Source organism: Schistocerca gregaria, chromosome 4, assembly GCF_023897955.1.
Source record: "Schistocerca gregaria isolate iqSchGreg1 chromosome 4, iqSchGreg1.2, whole genome shotgun sequence".
In the NCBI taxonomy this organism is placed as follows: Eukaryota; Metazoa; Arthropoda; class Insecta; order Orthoptera; family Acrididae; genus Schistocerca; species Schistocerca gregaria.
In genome coordinates, this window is record NC_064923.1 from 698,759,880 (window position 1) to 698,783,243 (window position 23,364).

The following is a 23,364-nucleotide window of genomic DNA, read 5'->3' on the forward strand; positions in this document are numbered from 1 at the left end:
TCCGATTGCAAAACACTGTAGAAAGAGAATCACTGCCCCGAAGGAACAAATATTTGAACGTCATACTATTGACGCAGGGGAAACGTCATATAACAAAAAATTACGGAAATTTAACCAATAGAAGGCGCTGTAAGCGTCAAATTTGCTCATCAACAGACGCACGGCACACAGCTGCTCTTCAGTTGCGTCCTGACATCCAACATGGTTGTCTCAATGAGGGACCGCGTGCTGCTAGCAAAGCTCTTTTACGAGAACAGTGTCAGTGTGCCAGTAGCCCTTCAGGAGTTCTGGGCACTCAAGGATATGACAAAAGGCACTGGTCCGATGTATCCTAAGGATCTGGAAAAAATGATTACATAAAAAGACAGGTTCTTCGGAAGTGCAATGTGGCAGAGGGATGAAAGCTGTTGACTCGATGTCTGTCTAATATAAGACCATAGCACTGCAGGAGGGATCGGGCGGTAGTGTGGAAAAATGCAGTGCACGGGGAATCTCCCGAACGTTGGATATGCCTCAGTGCACGTTGCATAATATGCTACGAAACGCCCAGCACTGCTATCCATACAATACCACCCATGTTCAGCAATTGCTTCCAGCTGACCTGCCGACAAGACAGACGTACAAACGTTCGCTCTGAAATTTCTTCCTCGCATGGTAGTGGACAAAGAATGGCCATGGAACATTCTGTGGACAGAGGAAGCCCATTTGCAAAGACACGGCAATACGCAGAATTGCAGAATACGGGCAACGGAAAATCTGCACACGTCAACCACCACCACTTTATTTTGTGAAGTTGAGTGCCTGGTGTGGGTTGACGTCATCGTTTATAGGAGGGCCGTAATTTTTCGAGGAGATGAGCGGCTGTGTTTGAATCTAACGTCGTCTGTTCTTTTTTAAAACGTGCTGCCATTTTCGACAACATATGGTGTCATCTTCAGGCTGCTGCCCATGGAAACATACATAACATGACAGAAGAGTATGAGAGCGCAGACAAAGAAATCACAGTTTGTGACTAAAGTGAGATAAACCACATCTTAAATTTACATAATAGAGATATGGTACTGTTATCCACACGAAACAAAATTATCATCTAACTTATATTGCATTTTTTGCATCAATGACGTAATGGGCTTGGGAGGAACCTACACGTACAAACAGCTACGAAAACTCTTTGTGCGTGTGGGTTCCTCTCAAGTCCATTACGCCATTGCTATTATAAAATTACAAAAATGCAACATAAGTTAGATACTAATTTTGTTTTGAGTGGATGACAATATCATATTTTTATTATGTAATTTTATGATGTGATTTATCTCAAAAACTATGGTTTATGTTGTCTGCACTCTCATGCTCTTGTCATGTCATGTATGACCTGAAGAAGACACCATGTGGGGTCGAAACTGGCAGCAAGTTTTAAAAAAGAATTAATGACGTTAGATTCAGGTACAGCCTTTGGTTTTGTCATCATTATTAAAGTACTGGGTGATCAAAAAGTCAGTATAAATTTGAAAACTTATAAAACCACGGAATAACGCAGATAGAGAGGTAAAAATTGACACACATGCTTGGAATGACATGGGGTTTTATTAGAACAAAAAGAAAAAAAGGTCACAAAATGGCCTACAGATGGCGCTGGACAGCAAAACGTCAGTGACTGCTACCGTGACGGGTGAGAGGTACGCCGATATGTTACAGAATCGCATAATCCCCAGCCTGGCTGATAAATACCTGCTGGAACGTACGATGTTTATGCAGGATGGCGCTCCACCCCATATTGCTAGACGCGTGAGAGATCTCTTGCGCGCGTCGTTTGGTGATGATAGTGTGCTCAGCCGTCACTTTAGTGATGCTTGGCCCCCCAGGTCCCCAGACCTCAGTCCGTGGGATTATTGGCTTTGGGGTTACCTGAAGTCGCAAGTGTATCGTGATCGACCGACATCTCTAGGGATGCTGAAAGACAACATCCGACGCCAATGCCTCACCATAACTCCGGACATGCTTTACAGTGCTGTCTCGACTACAGCCATTGTTGAGGAATGATGGTGGACATATTGAGCATTTCCTGCAAAGAACATCTCCTTCGACTTGTCTTACTTTGCAATGATAGTTATTGCTATTCTGATCAGATGAAGCGCCATCTGTTCTAATAAAACCCCATGTCATTCCAAGCATGTGTGTCAATTTGTACCTCTCTATATACATTATTCCGTGATTTATTCAGTTTTCAAATTTATACTGACTTTTTGATCACCCGGTACAACGTGTCTGGCTACAATTCCACTTGATGGTTTACCGGAGACTGTTACCTCTACCGTCAAAGATGATTATTTATGACAGTGTTCTGGCAACGACGTCATCCCAGCCCTTCAAAAGTGTGGGTGTGTGGATAGGATCATATTTACGGAACATGGTGCTTCCTCCGCAGATTGCACAGCCACTAAAGTGGCTGCTGCAAAAACACTTCAGAAATGCTAATATTATCAGCCTTGCGGCAGTCTCTCAACAATTAGAAACCGATGTCATTTTGCTTTTTATGCGCTTTTGGCCTGAGGATCCGATGTGGTACCATCATGCCGTGATGGATGGGCTTACCTAACAAATAGTGCAACACCTGTTGTCTGCCGAATTTATACCATAGCCGTCGTAGAGCGAGTTATCTGTCATTTGTAGCCGACAGCTTACAGTGCCATCTAGCGGTAAAATTTTCGTTACTTTTCTGAAACTGGAACTTTAATTATGGACACACTGTATATACTAGCTTTTTACGCGCTGGTTCGTCCGTGTAGAAGAATCATTACAAAATGGCGTATAGCCTCTTTTCGTAGCTATATTAATTGTAGACATACCGGTGTCAACTTCGCTTTTTCAAAGTAATGTACAAATTTTTCTGCTGCTTTGCGGTAATTCTAAGAAAGACGAATTCATCGGCATTCCCCTGTTCAAAATCTGATTAGTACTTTCGGAGAAATTACGGTATTCTAACTAAAGTCTTATTTCGTTTTTTTTTTTCTTTCACACGCTTTTGTCCTGAATTGCCGGCCGGTGTGGCCGTGCGGTTCTAGGCGCTTCAGTCTGGAACCGCGTGACCCCTACGGTCGCAGGTTCGAATTCTGCCTCGGGCATGGATGTGTGTGATGTCCTTAGGTTAGTTAGGTTTAAGTAGTTCTAAGTTCTAGGGGACTGATGACCTCAGAAGTCCCATAGTGCTCAGAGCCATTTTTTTGTCCTGAATGGCATACAGTCATTTACCTGTACGAAACACAAAATCGATTGGTGACTTGCACGGAAGTTCATATTATACGAATCTGTGACCTCTGAAGATGGGACACTCCAGTTCGACGGAGCTGAGGGGGTCTACTTACAAAAGTGCAATAGTGGCAAATAATAATGTAGGCCTAAATGGTAGTTTGTCAAACTCATATAGCTCCGAAAATTCTTTACCGATTGCTTCGAAATTTTGGCACAACGCTGCGTTCCAATAAGAGAGTGCTTTTGCATATCCTTTAATAATAATATATAAATAAATATGTAATATGCAAAAACGAAACGTTGTTACCAAAAACCTCTAAGTAATCCACCAATTTTAACACATTAGTGTAATAAATGTTTGGACAAATAGAGGCTGTATATGTATTAGCCGTTTATGGTTCAAATGGCTCTGAGCACTATGGGACTCAACTGCTGTGGTCATCAGTCCCCTAGAACTTAGAACTACTTAAACCTAACTAACCTAAGGACATCACACACATCCATGCCCGAGGCAGGATTCGAACCTGCGACCGTAGCAGTCCCACGGTTCCGGACTGCGCGCCTAGAACCGCGAGACCACCGCGGCCGGCAGCCGTTTATGATTAGAATACTACTACCACTAGTACTACTGATACTACTACTACTACTACTACTACAGAATCGGAATTTGCAATAACAGTAAACAAGGCTCAATATCAGAGGGGGGGGGGGGGGGGGGAGAAGACTAACAGAGGACACAGAAAGCGGAAAGGAGGCCATGGACAGAGAGAGGAGCAGGAAGAGTAGAGGAAGGACAAGATGGACATAGAAAGGGGGCGGAAAGGTAAAGACAGGAATAGGGAGGTGGGGCAGGAAGAGGTGGCGAGAGAGGAGGGAGGAGAAGACGGACAAAGAAAGGCGAGATAAGATGATCGGAGGGGGTGGGGAAAGAGGGGGGAGGGCGGTAAAAGATGGAGAGAGATAGGGAACTACACAATGGGTGGAGAGAACGCAAAGAAGCTGATGGGAAAGGCGATGGACAAATGGAGGAGGAGGAGATGAATCCACAAAGAAGGAAATAGGACGTATATCCCCTTCGCATACATATTAGAAATATGAGCTTTGTCTTACCTCTCTTTTCCATTTAACCAGACTGGCCACAGCAATGCGTAGCCAGAAAACGCAATTAGTGGCACAAAATTCAGCAGTACGAGGGGCATTCATAGTGCTCGTACCTCACACATCCGCCTATTTCAAGTTGTACTTCCTCTAGGATAGCCAGTAGCACGTCGGTTAGAAATTGTGCGACTCTTTGACCCCTTTAGGTTTCTTCAGTAAAGTGTGTAGCATTCACGTAGTCTGTAATAATTCTGTACTAAACGTTTGACCTCCATTGCCTCTCATGTTCGAACTGCATCAGCCGGTGCGGGTTCTCAACGTCCCCACAATGCATATTACCTTGGATATCGCATAACTGCGGAGCAACGGAATTCCATGTACCTCCTTGTGCAGTCCTATTAGTTAATCTGCTGATGAGCTTTGCACACACAATCCGAAGAGCGCCTCGCTGACTCCTGCTGACTTATTCCCGATGCACTCGCAATTTCCCTGGAGCTAAGATGTGTAACATGGGCAACAACTGCCTCATCAATTTCATTTGTTCCGCTCGTCGCAGGCTTGCTCCTTACCGTCTGCAACGTATTACACGCCCCTTCACCAACCATTCGCGTTAACTCTTGTTGAACACCATCTGCCGAGACACATTTGAGCGTACAACTCAATTGTTGTCTTTGCGTTCTGTCTTGTAGTAATTCTTTAGTAATTCTACCTTATACTTCAAATGGTAAGGCTTCATTCATTGATATTTTTTATTTGTCGTACAGTACCGCCAGCAGCAACACCGCAAACTTCGGAATTATGACTTAACCTTTTCTACTGTTAATTCGTAAAATTCCGATGTTTACATTTCGATTAACTTTCATTTTGAGGCTGATTAGCTCTGCCATTCACAGGAGAAAATTAATATTTTGCGTAAATTTAAGACTTATTACTTCAAATACTCGTACTGGTGAAACAAATTCACAGTGCAATTCATCAATGTAAGCGTTATCTTTGCCAGCGATATTGATTCTTCGAACTACTTGCGATGTTTCTTCACTGAATACTAATATGTGTCAAATATTTCCTTTTTGTATATGCAGTAATAGTAAACTTTTGATCTTAAAGTATTACATCAGACGTTACTGGGTAAATGAATACTCCGACTTTAAAATATTTTCAGATGACTTCCTCCTCGGCAGTCGAAATTTACTGGATCACTAGAATCACAATAACGTACAATATCTTCGTAATATCTGTATAATCATTCGGTACAGAGGCCATGAAGACTTGACGAAACCTCGTGAAGAACTAGTACATTATTTACGAAATTAAAATAATTTCATTATAATAATATATCACAGGAAGGCACAACTGCAGGGGGAGTGAGGTCATCCCTCTTTCCCAAATACTGTTTAACATGGATTTGGAACATATTGTTTAGAAATGTTTGAAGCGTAAAAGTGGAGTGAGGCTTGTTGGTACGAGGATAGAATGTATTCTACTTGCGGATGATATGGTGTTATCGGCAAAGAGCGGAAGAACTATGACTGGAATGTTGAAAGAACTAAAGAAGACCTATGAGGAATTCTGAATTAGAGTTAAGAAGAAAAAGACAAAATCTATGGTAATAAGTTCAACAAAAGTAAGAACAGCTATAACGTTAGGACAGAATGATAAAGAACAAGTTAGCGCTTTCAGATATCTGGGAATCATAATTATGACAGACATGAGATGCACTAAGAAGGTGAAAACGCGTATAGCGACTGTCAAGGTGTTTAATAAGACGAAGAGGCTCCTTTGTCCTTGCGTGGATAGGGACGTCAGTAAGAGAAGCATTTGAGATGTGAATTTGGAGGAGGATGGAAGGGATAAAATGGGTAGACGAATTGAGAAAGGAGGAGATGTTGAGAAGAGTGGAGGAAGAGAGAGAAGTTTGAAAGTTAATCAGGAAGAAGAAACAAAAATGGCCTGGGTATTGAATGAGAAGAGATTCTTTACTGATTGATGCTATGGAAGAAACAGTGAATGGAAGAAGAAGGTACCAGAGGGTCGGTAATATAAGTATAGAAGACAATTACGAGAAAGCGAAGAGGGTAGCAAATGACAGGATCGCATGAGAACTAGATGTGAAAACCTGCTCGAGGACAGAACACTGATGACGACGGTGATGATGATGATGATGATGATAAGCGTCGATGTTCCCAACAAAGCTATTGTGGCCCTATCCTGGATGCTAGTCAGCTGCTGATACCTTGTCGCGATGCACGCCGCGTCGGTGGATAACTAATGGACCGCGTGTGCTGGAAATGTAACTAACAGAAAATGCACATTTCTGTAACACATTGATCAATACTTAAGAATATATACTGAAATAATTAGTTGTTACTTACCTGACGTCGCTCAGACGGCAAAGGGCGTTGTTGTTTTAATTAACAAATATGGTTCAAATGGCTCTGAGCACTATGGGACTTAACAACTGTAGTCATCAGTCCCCTAGAACTTAGATCTACTTAAACCTAACTGACCTAAGGACATCACACACGTCCATGCCCGAGGCAGGATTCGAACCTTTTTTCCTTTTATTTTCTTTTACCGCACAGACGAAATGAAGTCTAGATTTCAGTTTGTTTTGAATTTTGGAAGTACCTTCATTTTCGTGAACCATACTTCCTAGGTGGCAGGGTAAGGGATTTAACCTCTTTTCTTAGTCTCTTGAGGACTTTTAAGGCCTGAGGACTTCCGTAAGTCTAACTATATGTTGTTTTTATTCAATTATGTATATTTTTCTTTTTTTATATAGTTTGTCTTGTACCAGGGAACGAGATATTTTACACCTGTGCCAAGTTACTACAACGATTACTCCGACGTTCTGGACATGTCTGGCTGTATTCCTAAGACGATCTAGTCTTTGGTATATAGAGGTGTCTCGCTGGGTGTATCATGTAGTCTAAAGTTCACACGTTGGTCTCTGCATGGGAATCTATTATTCTGGGGTATCTGGATTCTCGCAGGATCCACTTGTTCTGCACGTCCTGTATTTCTCTCCTTTGTGTGGTCGCTGACCAGATTCCAGGACGTGCAATCATACAAAATTTTTGATCGGACAGCACGCTGGTATAATCGCACATTTGCGTAGGTAGGCTGCTCAGTGCTTATAGAATGGGAATTTGTCGCTTTGCCATCCCTAATGCTTCGTGCCACAGACTTCGTACATAGTTATGAAATAAGAGTTGTCTGTCCACAATTACTCCCAGATATTAGAATTTTGGCCTCCATGAGTTTTTTCTATCTGTGGAGGTTTAATGTGCAGCCTAAGTTATAACGTTTCACGGTAAAGTATAGAGCTGTTGTTTTTAGGAGGTTAATTTTTTGTTGCGGTACCGAAAGCTAGCCTTCCTCTGAGTCCCATTTATGTTGGTACTGCAAGACTCTTTTTCTTGCTTATCCCAAGTGACTTACTTCCTTATTTGGGTATGAAACCACGAACGCATTAGACAGCAATCGGTTTTGCGTCCAACAGGGATGAACCCTAAGTTCTAAATGTCGTAATTACTCTGAAACTAGTGGTCAAATTTTAAAGAGTGAAACGCCATTTAATTTGTCTCTTCTAGAACTTTAATAGTAGCAACATAAATTGATATAGTTCCATTAAAAAAACCGATATCTCTATAATTAATATAGCTATTAAAACAGACCATATGTCACTTAGTAAGGACTTTCTCACATTTCATCTGTGTGAAAACAAATTTACGATATCTCAAGCGATTATAGATATTTTTTAAGTGATCAGCCTAGCTGAATTCATTTCTACTCTTAGTTTCTTATCTCGGAGTACTCACTTTAGAGTACTGTACCACCTATGTAAGTATTTTTGTCATCTTCAGTGAGACAATAATTGGAACCGTACGGATAAAATGGAAGAGCGGAGCCGACAGTTGGCCACAGTACTTCTTCCCTGCTGTAGATAAATACGAGAATTCGGCCTCTCTATGTAGAAAAGGAAGAACCGCTCTTAAGCAATCACAAACGTCAGCTCTGTCTTGAACGACAGAGACACATAAGTGACTACTGCGTACAAAGTAATATCCTCATCACGTTTTACTTTGTAAACTTGTAATGACTGAAAGTTTTAATTCTTTGCGGTATACATGACTTGCTGACTGCATTTAACAATTGAAGAGTGTCGGTCAGACTGGTAATCGAAACAGAATCTGCGTTACCTACGAGAAACCTATCATGGAAGAAATTTTATGCGCCATATTGACTCCACTCTTCATCGTAATTGATACTGCAAGCAAGTAAAGTAACAACACCCGAAAGGGTAGTGAGTAACAAAATGTTACTTACTGTATGTACACCTTATAGAGAGTGCCATTATCTTGACCACCTCAAACAACCTTTCTGATAAAAGCAAAATAGGGGACATGGGTCAGATTGATTATACTAACAAGTTTTTATTAGGTTTATTTCTTGTCTGTGTGTCTCTTCAGTCCAAATTTTGCAATTGAATTTAAATTAACTTCCCGATAAGCTACAGACTTGAAACTTTCAGCAACATAGCTCATAAATGGATGACAATGAAACAGATGTCTGATGTCTGGTGGAGGATTCTTAGTGTACTACCGCTATTTGCCCCTTTCTCTGTTCCAGTCCAGAATGTTTTGGGGCAAGAACGATTGCTTGTAAGCCTCCGCGTGTGCTAGAATCTCTGTCTTTTCGACAGGTACACGTACTCGAAAGCAATATACTCGTTGATTCAGACGAAGAGAATCTGAAACAAACCTGAAATTCACTACATGCCTATGTTACAAACTCGTCAAAGTATTTGAAATCGATTGAAACATTTCACGCAAAACTAAAAATCGGAAAATAATTACTTAAATAAAAAACTTTTTAAATGTAACATGTTTTTAAAACTGACTATAAAGTATAAAATAATTTCTCCCAGCCACATACAGATTTCTAACTTCGTACATATAGCCCAGCAAACTTGTGCCTGTTAATTTTGAATAGCTGTGACAATACATATAAAGTTCATCGGTGACATACAGCAGATAATAGTAAGGAGTGTGTAAGGAGAGTAGCTCTGTTGCTGAAAAAAAATCACAAAACAGTTCGTCTCATTTGCAGTGCAATGAAACTTTTACTGATTACGTGAATTATACCTGCATCGATTATTTATAGAACGCGTCCCACGTTTTTTGTTTTGAATTTTACAAATATTGTCATATGTATTAAAAATCCAGAAGCAAAGATTTTCAGGACTGTCGCTATGTACGAACTTGCAACATTGTGCAGGTGAAAAATACGTCCGAAAGTTGATTTATAATTGAAATAAATGGTTGCAGCTCCTTAATTAGTTGCATTGAGAAATACTTTTTTGATTTCTTGATGGAGGCTAGTTTCGGACATCTGTGTCCATTTTCAAACCGCCGTGTGACAATACAGGCGACAGCCTATGCACAAAAACTGACCCTGTAGTGATGATCAAAACGGCACTTTGGCCGACTCTACAACAGTAAATAGACCACATAGCATGGACATTACACAACTCTAATGTCCAACCTATGTGTTCTATTTACTGTTGTTGAGTCGGCTATGCCTGTATTGTCACACTTACTATACGGATGGTTTGAAAATAGACACAGGTGTTCTACGCAATAGTCACCATCAAGAAATAAAATATTAAAGTTTTATATTTAAATAATTTTTTAACTTTGTTCGTTACGAATATATGAACAGCATTGCGCGTTTTAAAATAGCACCTTATACTTCTTATTTTGTGATCTACTTTCTCTCCTCAAGGCCTGTTACAGTACGTACTCGTATCACAGAGAACCACTCTGTCATTAAAAATTTAACACAAAACTTTGACTCTCCTATGCTGGCACACAGTGCAGGTAATATGAGTGAGGAACCTCGTTTAGTCGCGGACGTTGACAGTAAACAAATGCAAATAGAAGCAAAATGCACACTGGCGATTGAATCAAGCGTCTTTCTTTCAATCTCCGTGTGAGTACAATGTACATCAACGAAGAGAAGTAAATGTTACTCATGCATGAAGAAAGTAAGTTAGCGGTACAGTAATTTCAATAATGTTTTATTATTTACAATATGTGTACATTTAGCAGAGTCCTGTAGTATTTTCAAACGATATTTTGTGTAAAAGCACTCGATGATTAAAAAATGCATCATCATTACTTTTCTTTTACTGCTGTAGCAGGTAGGCATAATGCTATTCAGGCAGAGGAACTGTAAAGAGATCGATACCCTGACAAGTCCCCACCTTCCTGGCGGATGTTTTCTAGTTGTGGTGCTTCATGAAAGGGGGATTTTCAACTCAAGGCACTGTTCTCGCCTCTGTTTCAACGTAACTAAACGTGAACACAGTACAGCCTGAATAGGACAGTAGCATTCCTAAAATGAGCGTACCTCGCATTCTTCCACTACACCAGTTGCATCTCTACCTTGCATTCTTACACCAAGAACAGCGCTGGAAATGTTTCCAGAATCGTTTAACAGTTTCGTCGATGTACACAGTAGCAAATCCTTTTCAACCAGGACTGCTCCTCCAATGTTCGCTTTAGAAATGTATGTTCTTTTTGAAGCAGATACAAATACGTAAATAGCCGGCCAGCGTGGCCGCGCGGTTCTAGACGCTACAGTCTGTAACCGGGCGACCGCTACGGTCGCAGGTTCGAATCCTGCCTCGGGCATGGATGTGTGTGATTTCCTTAGGTTAGTTAGGTTTAATTAGTTCTAAGTTCTAGGGGACTGATGACCTCAGAAGTTAAGTCCCATAGTGCTGAGAGTCATTTGAACCATTTGATTTTGAACAAATACGTAAATATAAAGAATAAGCATTAGTTGTCCGGCGTGAATCCTAAACAGCAGCCCAAGTGCCTACTTTGTCGTTTTCTGGATCAATTTCCTCACACGAGGTCTTCCTCGTCTTCTAAGAACCCGATTGTTTATGTGGTATTAAGACTATGGACGTCCAGCACATAACTTGCGTGTATGTCATTTTCTGAACCGAACTCGGGAACGAACAGTGGCTTGCCCTGTTCGGTCTCCTGACCTAGCTCCTTCACACTTGCATAAAAATCTCTGTATGTAGCGATATTGCAACAACCCAAGAGAACCTGCACCAGCGTATCGTGCTTGCTCGAAATTCATTGCAGCAGGTACAACTGGAAGAACCCGAATCTTTCCCTATAACGCAAGTATCTCTCACTGTCCTTGGTCACCACTTTGAGTACCTTTGAATGTACAGCCCCATGTTTTTGGCTACAGTGAACTGTAGTACTACAAAACGGTATTAAAGCTCCCCGTTTCTGTTTTATTTTTTAAATGATCTTGAGAACAGGAAGTGTTCTACCGAATACGAAACATAGGGTGCTGTATAAAACAATGTACCGTAGTTCGAATCATCGTTACTAGCAAAGTTACAAGAAACGGTAGTTAATCTTTCCTTGGTAGCTAAACAACATTTGCTTCATACACTTTTTATTTTGCCTCCGAGAGATGACAGGAACGACTATTAGACGCAAAAAGGCCTAGGGTTCTGAAATGCGTCTCTTACGAGCTGTGAGCACTTCTCATTGTACAAGGGGAGGCCACGACGTTGGGATCACGGATTTCCTTCAAACATTGTACACTTTCAACAGTCCATTAGGATAACATATTGCACAAGTAGTAAGGCGTACTACTTAAGCTTATTTTGAGAAAATCGGAAATTAAGTTTTACGTGTCAGTGATTTACTGGTGCGTTGCGACTGTGTGCACGAGATGGTGGCTGTCATGTACTTGGTATCCAAGCTCCGTAATCTGTGGACCGCTAGGTCGAAACCCTGCCACCTTCTCTTTTCAATCCTTTTTTTAAACACTAGTTATATTATTTCAAAGACTGTGTATGAATGCTAATGGGATGAAAAGACACAGGTATTTGCATGAACATTTTTTGAGTTTCCCAAGTTGTTTGGTTGCTTGTTAATTTTTATTATCACAACAAATATTATGCCTATCGACAAGTAAAGAACGAGACGCATAGTTTCCCTGGAAATGTATGCCCGCTGTGGTTTCTGAAATACCATGTACCTGCAGTCGGGTAAGGTATCGAGCAATGCTTTGCACCTGGACGCTTTGACCTGCAGACATGTGTTTCGAGAACGAGGGACAACAGTGGAAAGCCGAAGTCAAACATCGATAAATAAAGGTGTAAATAACTTTATTCAATAGTACAGTGAGGTAAAATATATGCGAGAATAGACGGTGAAGTTGCACGATATTTTTTTCATTCAGATACCGAAAACAAATTAAAACGACACCTACCACTTCGAATGAATACAGTATTCCAGCAAGCACAATATTCAATTTCTACGGAAAAACAAAAAACCTCGTTGGCATTTTATAAAATTTCGCCTTCAGGAGACAATTTGGATGCAAACCATGCGTAAATTCCCGGTGTAAGATTGAATGCACTTTAATAGCATCTTCACGACAAGCAATTTCACGTTCGTTGTCAATCAAGTCTGAAGACACTTGATAAAGTTTGTAACTTGCCTATAAGAATGAAAGCCGCATAGTATTTGTTGTAACAATAAAAAATACACTCCTGGAAATGGAAAAAAGACCCACCATACTTGCTCTGGACACTGCGAGAGGGCTGTACAAGCAATGATCACACGCACGGCACAGCGCACACACCAGGAACCGCGGTGTTGGCCGCCGAATGGCGCTAGCTGCGCAGCATTTGTGCACCGCCGCCGTCAGTGTCAGCCAGTTTGCCGTGGCATATGGAGCTCCATCGCAGTCTTTAACACTGGTAGCATGCCGCGACAGCGTGGACGTGAACCGTATGTGCAGTTGACGGACTTTGAGCGAGGGCGTATAGTGGGCATGCGGAAGGCCGGGTGGACGTACCGCCGAATTGCTCAACACGTGGGGCGTGAGGTCTCCACAGTACATCGATGTCGTCGCCAGTGGTCGGCGGAAGGTGCACGTGCCCGTCGACCTGGGACCGGACCGCAGCGACGCACGGATGCACGCCAAGACCGTAGGATCCTACGCAGTGCCACAGGGGATCGCACCGCCACTTTCCAGCAAATTAGGGACACTGTTGCTCCTGGGGTATCGGCAAGGACCATTCGCAACCATCTCCATGAAGCTGGGCTACGGTCCCGCACACCGTTAGGCCGTCTTCCGCTCACGCCCCAACATCGTGCAGCCCGCCTCCAGTGGTGTCGCGACAGGCGTGAATGGAGGGACGAATGGAGACGTGTCGTCTTCAGCGATGAGAGTCGCTTCTGCCTTGGTGCCAATGATGGTCGTATGCATGTTTGGCGCCGTGCAGGTGAGCGCCACAATCAGGACTGCATACGACCGAGGCACACAGGGCCAACACCCGGCATCATGGTGTGGGGAGCGATCTCCTACACTGGCCGTACACCTCTGGTGATCGTCGAGGGGACACTGAATAGTGCACGGTACATCCAAACCGTCATCGAACCCATCGTTCTACCATTCCTAGACCGGCAAGGGAACTTGCTGTTCCGACAGGACAATGCACGTCCGCATGTATCCCGTGCCACCCAACGTGCTCTAGAAGGTGTAAGTCAACTACCCTGGCCAGCAAGATCCCCGGATCTGTCCCCCATTGAGCATGTTTGTGACTGGATGAGGCGTCGTCTCACGCGGTCTGCACGACCAGCACGAACGCTGGTCCAACTGAGGCGCCAGGTGGAAATGGCATGGCAAGCCGTTCCACAGGACTACATCCAGCATCTCTACGATCGTCTCCATGGGAGAATAGCAGCCTGCATTGCAGCGAAAGGTGGATATACACTGTACTAGTGCCGACATTGTGCATGCTCTGTTGCCTGTGTCTATGTGCCTGTGGTTCTGTCAATGTGATCATGTGATGTATCTGACCCCAGGAATGTGTCAATAAAGTTTCCCCTTCCTGGGACAATGAATTCACGGTGTTCTTATTTAAATTTCCAGGAGTGTAGTAAACAGCTAAATAACATTTGAAATTCAATATAAGTTCTTGCAAATACACGTTTGTTTTGTCGTGTTACCTTTCATATGCAATACATACGAAATAATACGACTAGTAATGAAAAAACTATAAATCGAAGGAAAATTATGCGGGACTCGATCCAGCGATCTGTCGATTATGAAGCTTCAAAACGTTAACCACATGACCGCCGCCAGCCTCTGCTGAGGGGTGCAACGTACAGGTACATCACTAATGCATAAAACTTCTCTTGCCATATTCTCGAAATCGTCTCAGTAGTACGTTTTAGTACTTGCACATTATGTTGTCCCAGTGGACTATTAAAATTATACAAAGTCTGAAGTAAATCCGTGATCCGAACGTCGTGACCTCCCCTTGTTAGACGCAAATATCTTTTACTGCAAGCTCTTTTTTTGTTTCATTGTTTCTGGAGGAGGTAGTAAGGACCCAAACCAGAAAAAAAGTCTAGTTAATAGTTAACATGGGTTCTAAAATGACTAACTTAAGAACTATGGGCACTTTTTCAGTAGAAGAGAAGTTGTTTACAGTGGCGAAGATGACCAACCGTCACAGTTCGTAAGCTATACATTTTAGTAGATATGTTACTGGTTATAAGAGCTAGCAGCAAGAATAGCACTACAGTTTGTTCATACGCGCAACGTTCCTCCAGATTAGTTGCTTGTCCGGTAGTACGTAGAAGATTTTCTTCTGAACTTAACGCATTGCTTTAGTTGCAGCGAGAAATAGCCCTACGAATTGGTTGATTCTCATTCTGGAAAGAAGAATGGAATATTCCAGCGTTAGCACTATGACACGAAACCAGGTTGCACGTACCTTTGCAGATGTGATTAGCTTTTCCTGGAAGTATCGTGTCTGTGTGAAGAGGAACGATAAACGGTGGAACCCTATCAGCAGCCAAGGTGAATCTCACACCGGCGAGATAAACGGCGCGAACGCAGCGCGCCAATATGGGTCGTTAGCACCAGATCCTTGCAGCCTGGTGTATTACTCGCTTCTAATAGCAGCGCGAAAGACAAGTATAGAAGGCCAAGAATGGAGGCAACTTTAGACTAATTATAATTGTAAACTCTCTGTCCGAACAGGCCTCGGAAGGCCCAGCGGTGCCGACCGATCGCCGTGTCATCCTCATCCGACAGGCGTAACTAGATGTGGATATGAGGGGGCACGTGGTCAGCACACCGCTCTCCCGGCTATTGTCAGTTTTCGTGACCAGAGCACCTATTTTCAATCATGTAGCTCCTCAACTGGCCCTGTATGGGCTGAATACACCCACTCGCCAATAGCGCTTGGCACATCTGGGCGGTCACCAATCCACGTGCTAGCCAAGCCCAACAGAGCTTAACTTCGGTGATCTGAAGGGAACCGGTGTTACCATTGCTGCAAGGCGGTTGGCAGTTATAATTACACGCCAATTTAATTGTTTCTTGTATGTAGTAACGATAACACTGTCAACTGTATTTGCTTCTTTATTTATATGAAACCGTTTTCTGTGTTACACTACACCCTCTGGGTAATGACGTAGCCATCGGGTATCTTTACTATACTTTGCTTAGAAGATCCAATAAAATATCTGCATCTGAGAAAAATAAATGGTTCAAATGCCTCTAAGTACTATGGGACTTAACATCTGACGCCATCAGTCCCATAAACTTAGAACTACTTAAACTTAACTAACCTAAGGACATCACACACATCCATGCCCGAGGCAGGATTCGAACCTGCGACCGCAGCAGCAGCGCGGTTCCGGACTGAAGCGCCTAGAACCGCTCCGTCACAGCGGCCGGCTGTCCGAGAAGCTTCTATCGTGTTAAGTAAAATGGTCACATTAGAAGATTTCATTGGGTTCATCTAAACGAAGCTCTTTGATAGGAAAATACGTGACAAGTTACAGTTGTGTATCAGCTGGAAATGACGCACTTCCTCCAGAGCATGAGCCGAGAAATACATCTCGGCGAATATAAGTCGAGTGATTGTGGTATACTTCTCCTTGTACATGATATTTCCATGCGTGTCTCCGAATACCTGCATGCGGCTGCATGTTCTGGCGACCGTTGGTTATTAAAGTTGGTTCTTATAAACAAAATACTTCTGAAGATAATGTTTGTGTAAACCGTTTATTGTAGAAATAAATTAAAGGGGAATATCGCGGTCCAGCGGGCAGCTACTGTTCGCCAACCAGCAGCTTCTCGATACCACATACAGCTGATAGTATTATCGTTACTGCATATAAGAAACAATTCGAGTGGCCTATAATTATAACCTATAACTATAACTGCGAACGCCCTTGCCACTGTGGTAACACCAGTTTCCTGCAGATAACCGACGTCTTGCTGCAGGAAAAAGCTGCCCCTGGGCAGAGGCTGGCAGCTTACTTTTGCCTCCCAGCTATCCGATAGAATAGCGCAGTCATTAGCACCTCTTCACAGGCGTCTTGACTTTCAACTGTCCAATGTAGTTTCAATATAGTGACGTCACCTGTCACGTGAGAATTGGAGTAGGATGGGATAAATGGTGAATCAGCTAAACTCAGATATATGCTGAACCGCTTAATATACCGTAACTCTATTTTCACCCGAATGAATTGCGAAAACGTCCCCACTAAATGAAGTAGACTATCGTTTCAAAGCTATATTAATTAGAGCCACATTGGTATCAACTTAGCATCTACTCAGAGAAATATGTTAATTTCTGTTGCTTGTATTGTAGTTCTAAACCAGACGAATTCAACTCCGATTCACTCTTCTAAATCCGATGATTAGTTTCGGAGAATAGGTGTGACGTGAAGTTACTTAATAGTTATTCGCCGATTTTTAAGTAATCTGGAGGTTGTATCAGTGCTGTAACGGACGCTTTAAAAATACTTTGAATTCATGGGATGCGTGGTGACTACTTTCTCTAATGATGCGTTTCGTTTTACACTGCATGAGATTAATCTGAAAAGAAATCCGCAAAGAGCCACAAACAGTACATAGTGCATAATAACCGGTAACTGACCACTAAGAACAAACAGGAAATAAATCGCAGCACAATTGTGACAAGATACCGAAGTTAACAAAAACACTCCATACTTAAGTATAGAGTCTAATATCTTATACATCAGACCATACGAAACTGAATCATTACTGCAGAGGTACACCGTTCCGGAAGACAACTAGGCCATTACTTTTTTTTCAATGTCAATAAACTTTACCAACAGCCGTACCCTTTAATGTAACAATGTCCGAATATGGGGCCTAACGAACCCACATGCAGCCATTGAACATGTACGAGATTCGCCCAAAATCAATGTGTTTTGTGCGATATCCCGATCACCTATTTATGGCCCATTCTTCTTTGATGGAAACACGGTTAACAGTCAGCAGTATCTCGCTATGTTACAAAACTGGTTGTTTCCGAGGCTGCACGAAGACAACTTCATTTTCCACCAAGACTGACCTCCCCCTCAGTGGAGTTGCCAAGTGCATGAATATCTCAATGAAACTCTACCGAACGGTTGGATTGGTCGTCAAGGAGCTGGCGACTTAGCATGTCTCAGCTGGGCTCCACGGTCACCGGGTTTGACACCCTCTGATTTCTTCCTGTGGGGTTTCGTTAATGGCAACGTTTGTGTACCACCACTGCCGCTGAACCTGGAAGAGTTGAGAGACGGATCCGTACTGCCATAACATCAGTGACGAACGACATTTTTGCCCGAGTATGGGAGGAATTTGAGTATCGATGTGATATTGTTCATGTCGCTCATGGAGGACATATTGAACATCTGTAATCTGAACTTGAGAGCTTCGTAAATATGTGTGTGCAGTTTCATATTCCTATGTCTTAAAGTTTAATAAATATATGCTTTCGAAATACGTATATTCTTTTTGAAACACCCTGTATCTTAAAGTGTACGGCTGTTGGTAAAGTTTATTGACATTGAAAACTACGTAGTAGTCGATGTCCCCTGGACGTAATGGACCAACAGAGATTAGACCACCAGGTACCAGTACTGGCGAACAGTAATACTTATGACTTAATCATAATTATTAAAGTCCCATGAAGAATGACGAGGACACGACGTGGAGGCCACGTATAATTACAGAAAAAATGTAAATCTAATCAAAAACCATGAAACAGCAATTGCCTTAAACACAAAGACAAATCTCATGTTGCAGGGGAGCGGAGCCAATAGAAGACCACCAGGTGCAGTCCGTGGGTTGGCTCTATGTATGAGATTTTTTTGTTACTAGACATTTAACATTAAAACAGACATATATACACTCCTGGAAATTGAAATAAGAACACCGTGAATTCATTGTCCCAGGAAGGGGAAACTTTATTGACACATTCCTGGGGTCAGATACATCACATGATCACACTGACAGAACCACAGGCACATAGACACAGGCAACAGAGCATGCACAATGTCGGCACTAGTACTGTGTATATCCACCTTTCGCAGCAATGCAGGCTGCTATTCTCCCATGGAGACGATCGTAGAGATGCTGGATGTAGTCCTGTGGGACGGCTTGCCATGCCATTTCCACCTGGCGCCTCAGTTGGACCAGCGTTTGTGCTGGACGTGCAGACCGCGTGAGACGACGCTTCATCCAGTCACAAACATGCTCAATGGGGGACAGATCCGGGGATCTTGCTGGCCAGAGTAGTTGACTTACACCTTCTAGAGCACGTTGGGTGGCACGGGATACATGCGGACGGGCATTGTCCTGTTGGAACAGCAAGTTCCCTTGCCGGTCTAGGAATGGTAGAACGATGGGTTCGATGACGGTTTGGATGTACCGTGCACTATTCAGTGTCCCCTCGACGATCACCAGAGGTGTACGGCCAGTGTAGGAGATCGCTCCCCACACCATGATGCCGGGTGTTGGCCTTGTGTGCCTCGGTCGTATGCAGTCCTGATTGTGGCGCTCACCTGCACGGCGCCAAACACGCATACGACCATCGTTGGCACCAAGGCAGAAGCGACTCTCATCGCTGAAGACGACACGTCTCCATTCGTCCCTCCATTCACGCCTGTCGCGACACCACTGGAGGCGGGCTGCACGATGTTGGGGTGTGAGCGGAAGACGGCCTAACGGTGTGCGGGACCGTAGCCCAGCTTCATGGAGACGGTTGCGAATGGTCCTTGCCGATACCCCAGGAGCAACAGTGTCCCTAATTTGCTGGGAAGTGGCGGTGCGGTCCCCTACGGCACTGCGTAGGATCCTACGGTCTTGGCGTGCATCCGTGCGTCGCTGCGGTCCGGTCCCAGGTCGACGGGCAAGTGCACCTTCCGCCGACCACTGGCGACAACATCGATGTACTGTAGAGACCTCACGCCCCACGTGTTGAGCAATTCGGCGGTACGTCCACCTGGCCTCCCGCATGCCCACTATAGGCCCTCGCTCAAAGTCCGTCAACTGCACATACGGTTCACGTCCACGCTGTCGCGGCATGATACTAGTGTTAAAGACTGCGATGGAGCTCCGTATGCCACGGCAAACTGGCTGACACTGACGGCGGCGGTGCACAAATGCTGCGCAGCTAGCGCCATTCGACGGCCAACACCGCGGTTCCTGGTGTGTCCGCTGTGCCGTGCGTGTGATCATTGCTTGTACAGCCCTCTCGCAGTGTCCGGAGCAAGTATGGTGGGTCTGACACACCGGTGTCAATGTGTTCTTTTTTCCATTTCCAGGAGTGTACATAGCATCATGCCCAGAAAGTATATCTGTAATTTTTTTTCTTCCTACACTTTTACAACTTAGGCTTCGTAGACAACATTTGTAATTAGTGTGTTAGTCAACACATCTAGGTGTGGGAAACTGAGCTTATAGATGGGGTGGAGAGGGCGATAGCGGGATCTGTCGGAAAGGAATTTGACAATAAATAAAACGATCTTAATAAGATCTGTAGAAAGAATAGTAGAAACATGACTGTTGTGACTGACAGTTCGCAATTTTTCACAACACAACTTTTATTGATGTAAGTTCACTTGGTTGATGACTGAACATACAAACGAAAGGTAGCAATAACGAAAGTAATTCTCCTAATTTAGGCAAACAAAAGTTCACTTCTTATTTTCCACAATGATTCGTGGTAACACACTAGTAACAGTCCAATTCCGAGACGAAGACGTAATCTTCGACAATTGCAGTACACGAGATCGGCATCCGGCGTGATTTTTTTTTTCTTTATTGTTATTTTGCACCTCATACAAGGTGGGCTGACAGCGGTAAATTTTACTCCGCTCTCCAGCCACAAGCAGTACAGTAAAAGAGAAAACCAATGAAGACAGAAAAGTAACAGACTGGTGGTTAACAGACAATAGATACAATAATTAAAAACATGGAGCCGTTCACACTCGACGAAAAAACAAGAAAACTGTTGGCACTGTGCACAAAAATTAATGTATTAGACGACACATGCGAACGAAGGAGCGTGAGCGGCGAAAAACATTGAATCACCAACACGACGGCACATTCACTAAACCGATGGCGATGATCTCCATCGCTAGAATGTCCACTTAACGTGTGCGAGTCTGGGGACCTGCCAAGAGGGGAAGAAGGTGATGGGGGAGGGAGTGGTGAGAGCAAAGATGCCAATAGGAGGGGAGATGGGTGAGGAATGAAGGTATGAGGGTGTAGGGGAAGCCAAGGGGAGGAGGGGAAGAAGGGAGGAGGGAGGGAAGGGAGAGAGAGTGCCCTGAGGAAAAAAAACACAGGAAGTGGGAAGGGAGGATCAAAGTTGATAGGAGGGGTAGATGGAGGGGAGGAGGGCATCATCAGGGAGGGGGAGCTGCGGATGTCACCTTGGGAGAGGGTAAGGAGAGTGGAGAGATGGAGAGCATGTGGGACGTGGAAATGCAGGCGCGGCAGCTGATGGGGTGGGAGAGGATGTGAGAGACAAGCGGGTGAGGAGGATCGAGTTTACGGGAGGTGTAGAGGATCCATATCACTTCGAAGAAAAGGAGAAGGTGGGGGAACGGGAGTAAGGTCATACAGGATCCTCGTGGGGGAGGGGAGAGTGATGTGATAGGCGAGGCGAAGAGCATGGCGTTCGAGGATTTGTAAAAGGTAGGAGGAGCGAAGAGGCGTGAACTGAACTTCGGGCCTGGTTCTAACCCCTAAATAACTGTCTCCAGCCAATCAGATTTCGGCGTAGTGATACTTCCTGCCGGCCTTGGCTCGAGCTACCCCTGCACGAGTAGTGCTCGGAATGTCTGTTTCCATTATCTTGTGTGTAAATAGCCGGTGTTTACCATGGTGCTTTTGGGTACACCTTTGGGCATAGACAACCTCGCCCTCTGTGGTGTTATATGGGTTGCAGGCCCTCCGGGGCTACCTTGACTCCAGTATAACAATGACCATACATTTTATGTGCGGAGAGAACTCATGGGATAGAGACCACTGGCTTAAACAATTACACATACATAGTTCAACATATGTTTCTCAGGAGGCACTGGTTGTTAATGTAAACTAATAATATTAAAATGGAAGGCGTTACATAGTTCAACATAGGTTTCTCAGGAGGTACTGTTTGTTAATATAAACTAACAACATTAAAATGGAAGGCGTTACAACAGGCCACCCCCTCTCCCCATCTGATCCCCTTCGCCCAGCCTCAGTATGCATCATATGTATGGTCCATGGAAGATTTATGATTTTATACCCACTTTATGTCATTGCTATCTTATGTTCTACTATAATGTTGTTATTTTACGTTCATGACCAGTGTTGTCTATTCAACCTGCACTGAACTATTTCTATGTAATCAAAATATCGAAGGTGTACTGCCGGATTACAGTGTCCAACAGGCACAATATTTCGGCGATCATACATGTCGCCATCATCAGGTGAACTGACGGACTGAGCTCCTGTGAACGTGCCGGTATCTGTACGATAGCGTACGGATCTCTGTACCGGTACGTTCACAGGAGCTCAGTCCGTCAGTTCACTTGATGATGGTGACATGTATGATCGCCGAAATATTGTGCCTGCTGGACACTGTAGTCCGGCAGTACACCCGTGGCTATTTTGATTATCAAATACGCCGGGAGAAACTCAAGAATCATATTTCTATGTAACTGTGTAACCCAATGATCTTTATCCCATGGTTTCTCTATGTACATGAAATATATGATCAGGTTTCTGCAATTCTACCTACGTATGTTATTAAGTCTGTTTTATTGCAAGAATCTGTCCCACTCTTATGGTGATTAGACATTTGTCGATAGGTCTGGAATCGTTTATTAGAGATAAAGAATATGACTAACATAGTTAAATACACTTCCACACTGCTACTTACAGTTCACTTATTTGTTGAGTGATGGGCTTGTATACAGAATGGCTGCGTAAGCTTAGTGCAGCAGTGCCTTAGGGCGGGAGAGCTGGCTCTTGGAGGGACGCTAGCCTTGGGCTGTCTCTGAAGCGCGGGACAGTGTACGAATACGGTCACCGACCCAGTTGAGAGCCGATGAGATGCGTTATACGGGAGAGCAGGCTGTTCCACAATGGACGCACAAACTGACCGCCGGCACCGTGTAGTCGCGGAAGCAAATTCTTTCAAACAATACTGTTGGAAACGGTCAGGTGACAGGCTGGCGCCTCCGGCCGTTGGCTGTTTTGGCACGTACACCAGACTAGTTCCCGTGAAAGGTTGACTCAGACGTCCCGGATTGGTACAGTTGATTAAAGCTTCGGTAGGAGGGATGCCTTCTGGTAAATTCGACGGAGCTTGACTGCGATTGTCCGGAGACGTTTAGTATGAGGAGAGCCGTTTAGTGTGTCCAGAGAGGCATACACCGTGGTTTCTAAGCTACGATTCACTCGCCAGTACCTAATGGGGAGGTAAATAGAGATGAACTGGTGAGCAGGCACTTTTAGCTACGGGATTCTTGTTTCAACTCTGGAAGGAGCAGGGGACGCTTCTCAGCTCTCGAAAGAGCAGAAACATTTTCTTCTCTTTGTTGCCAACTGCACAGAAGAATTCTGTTTTAGCCTCAGTGCGACACAGAATTT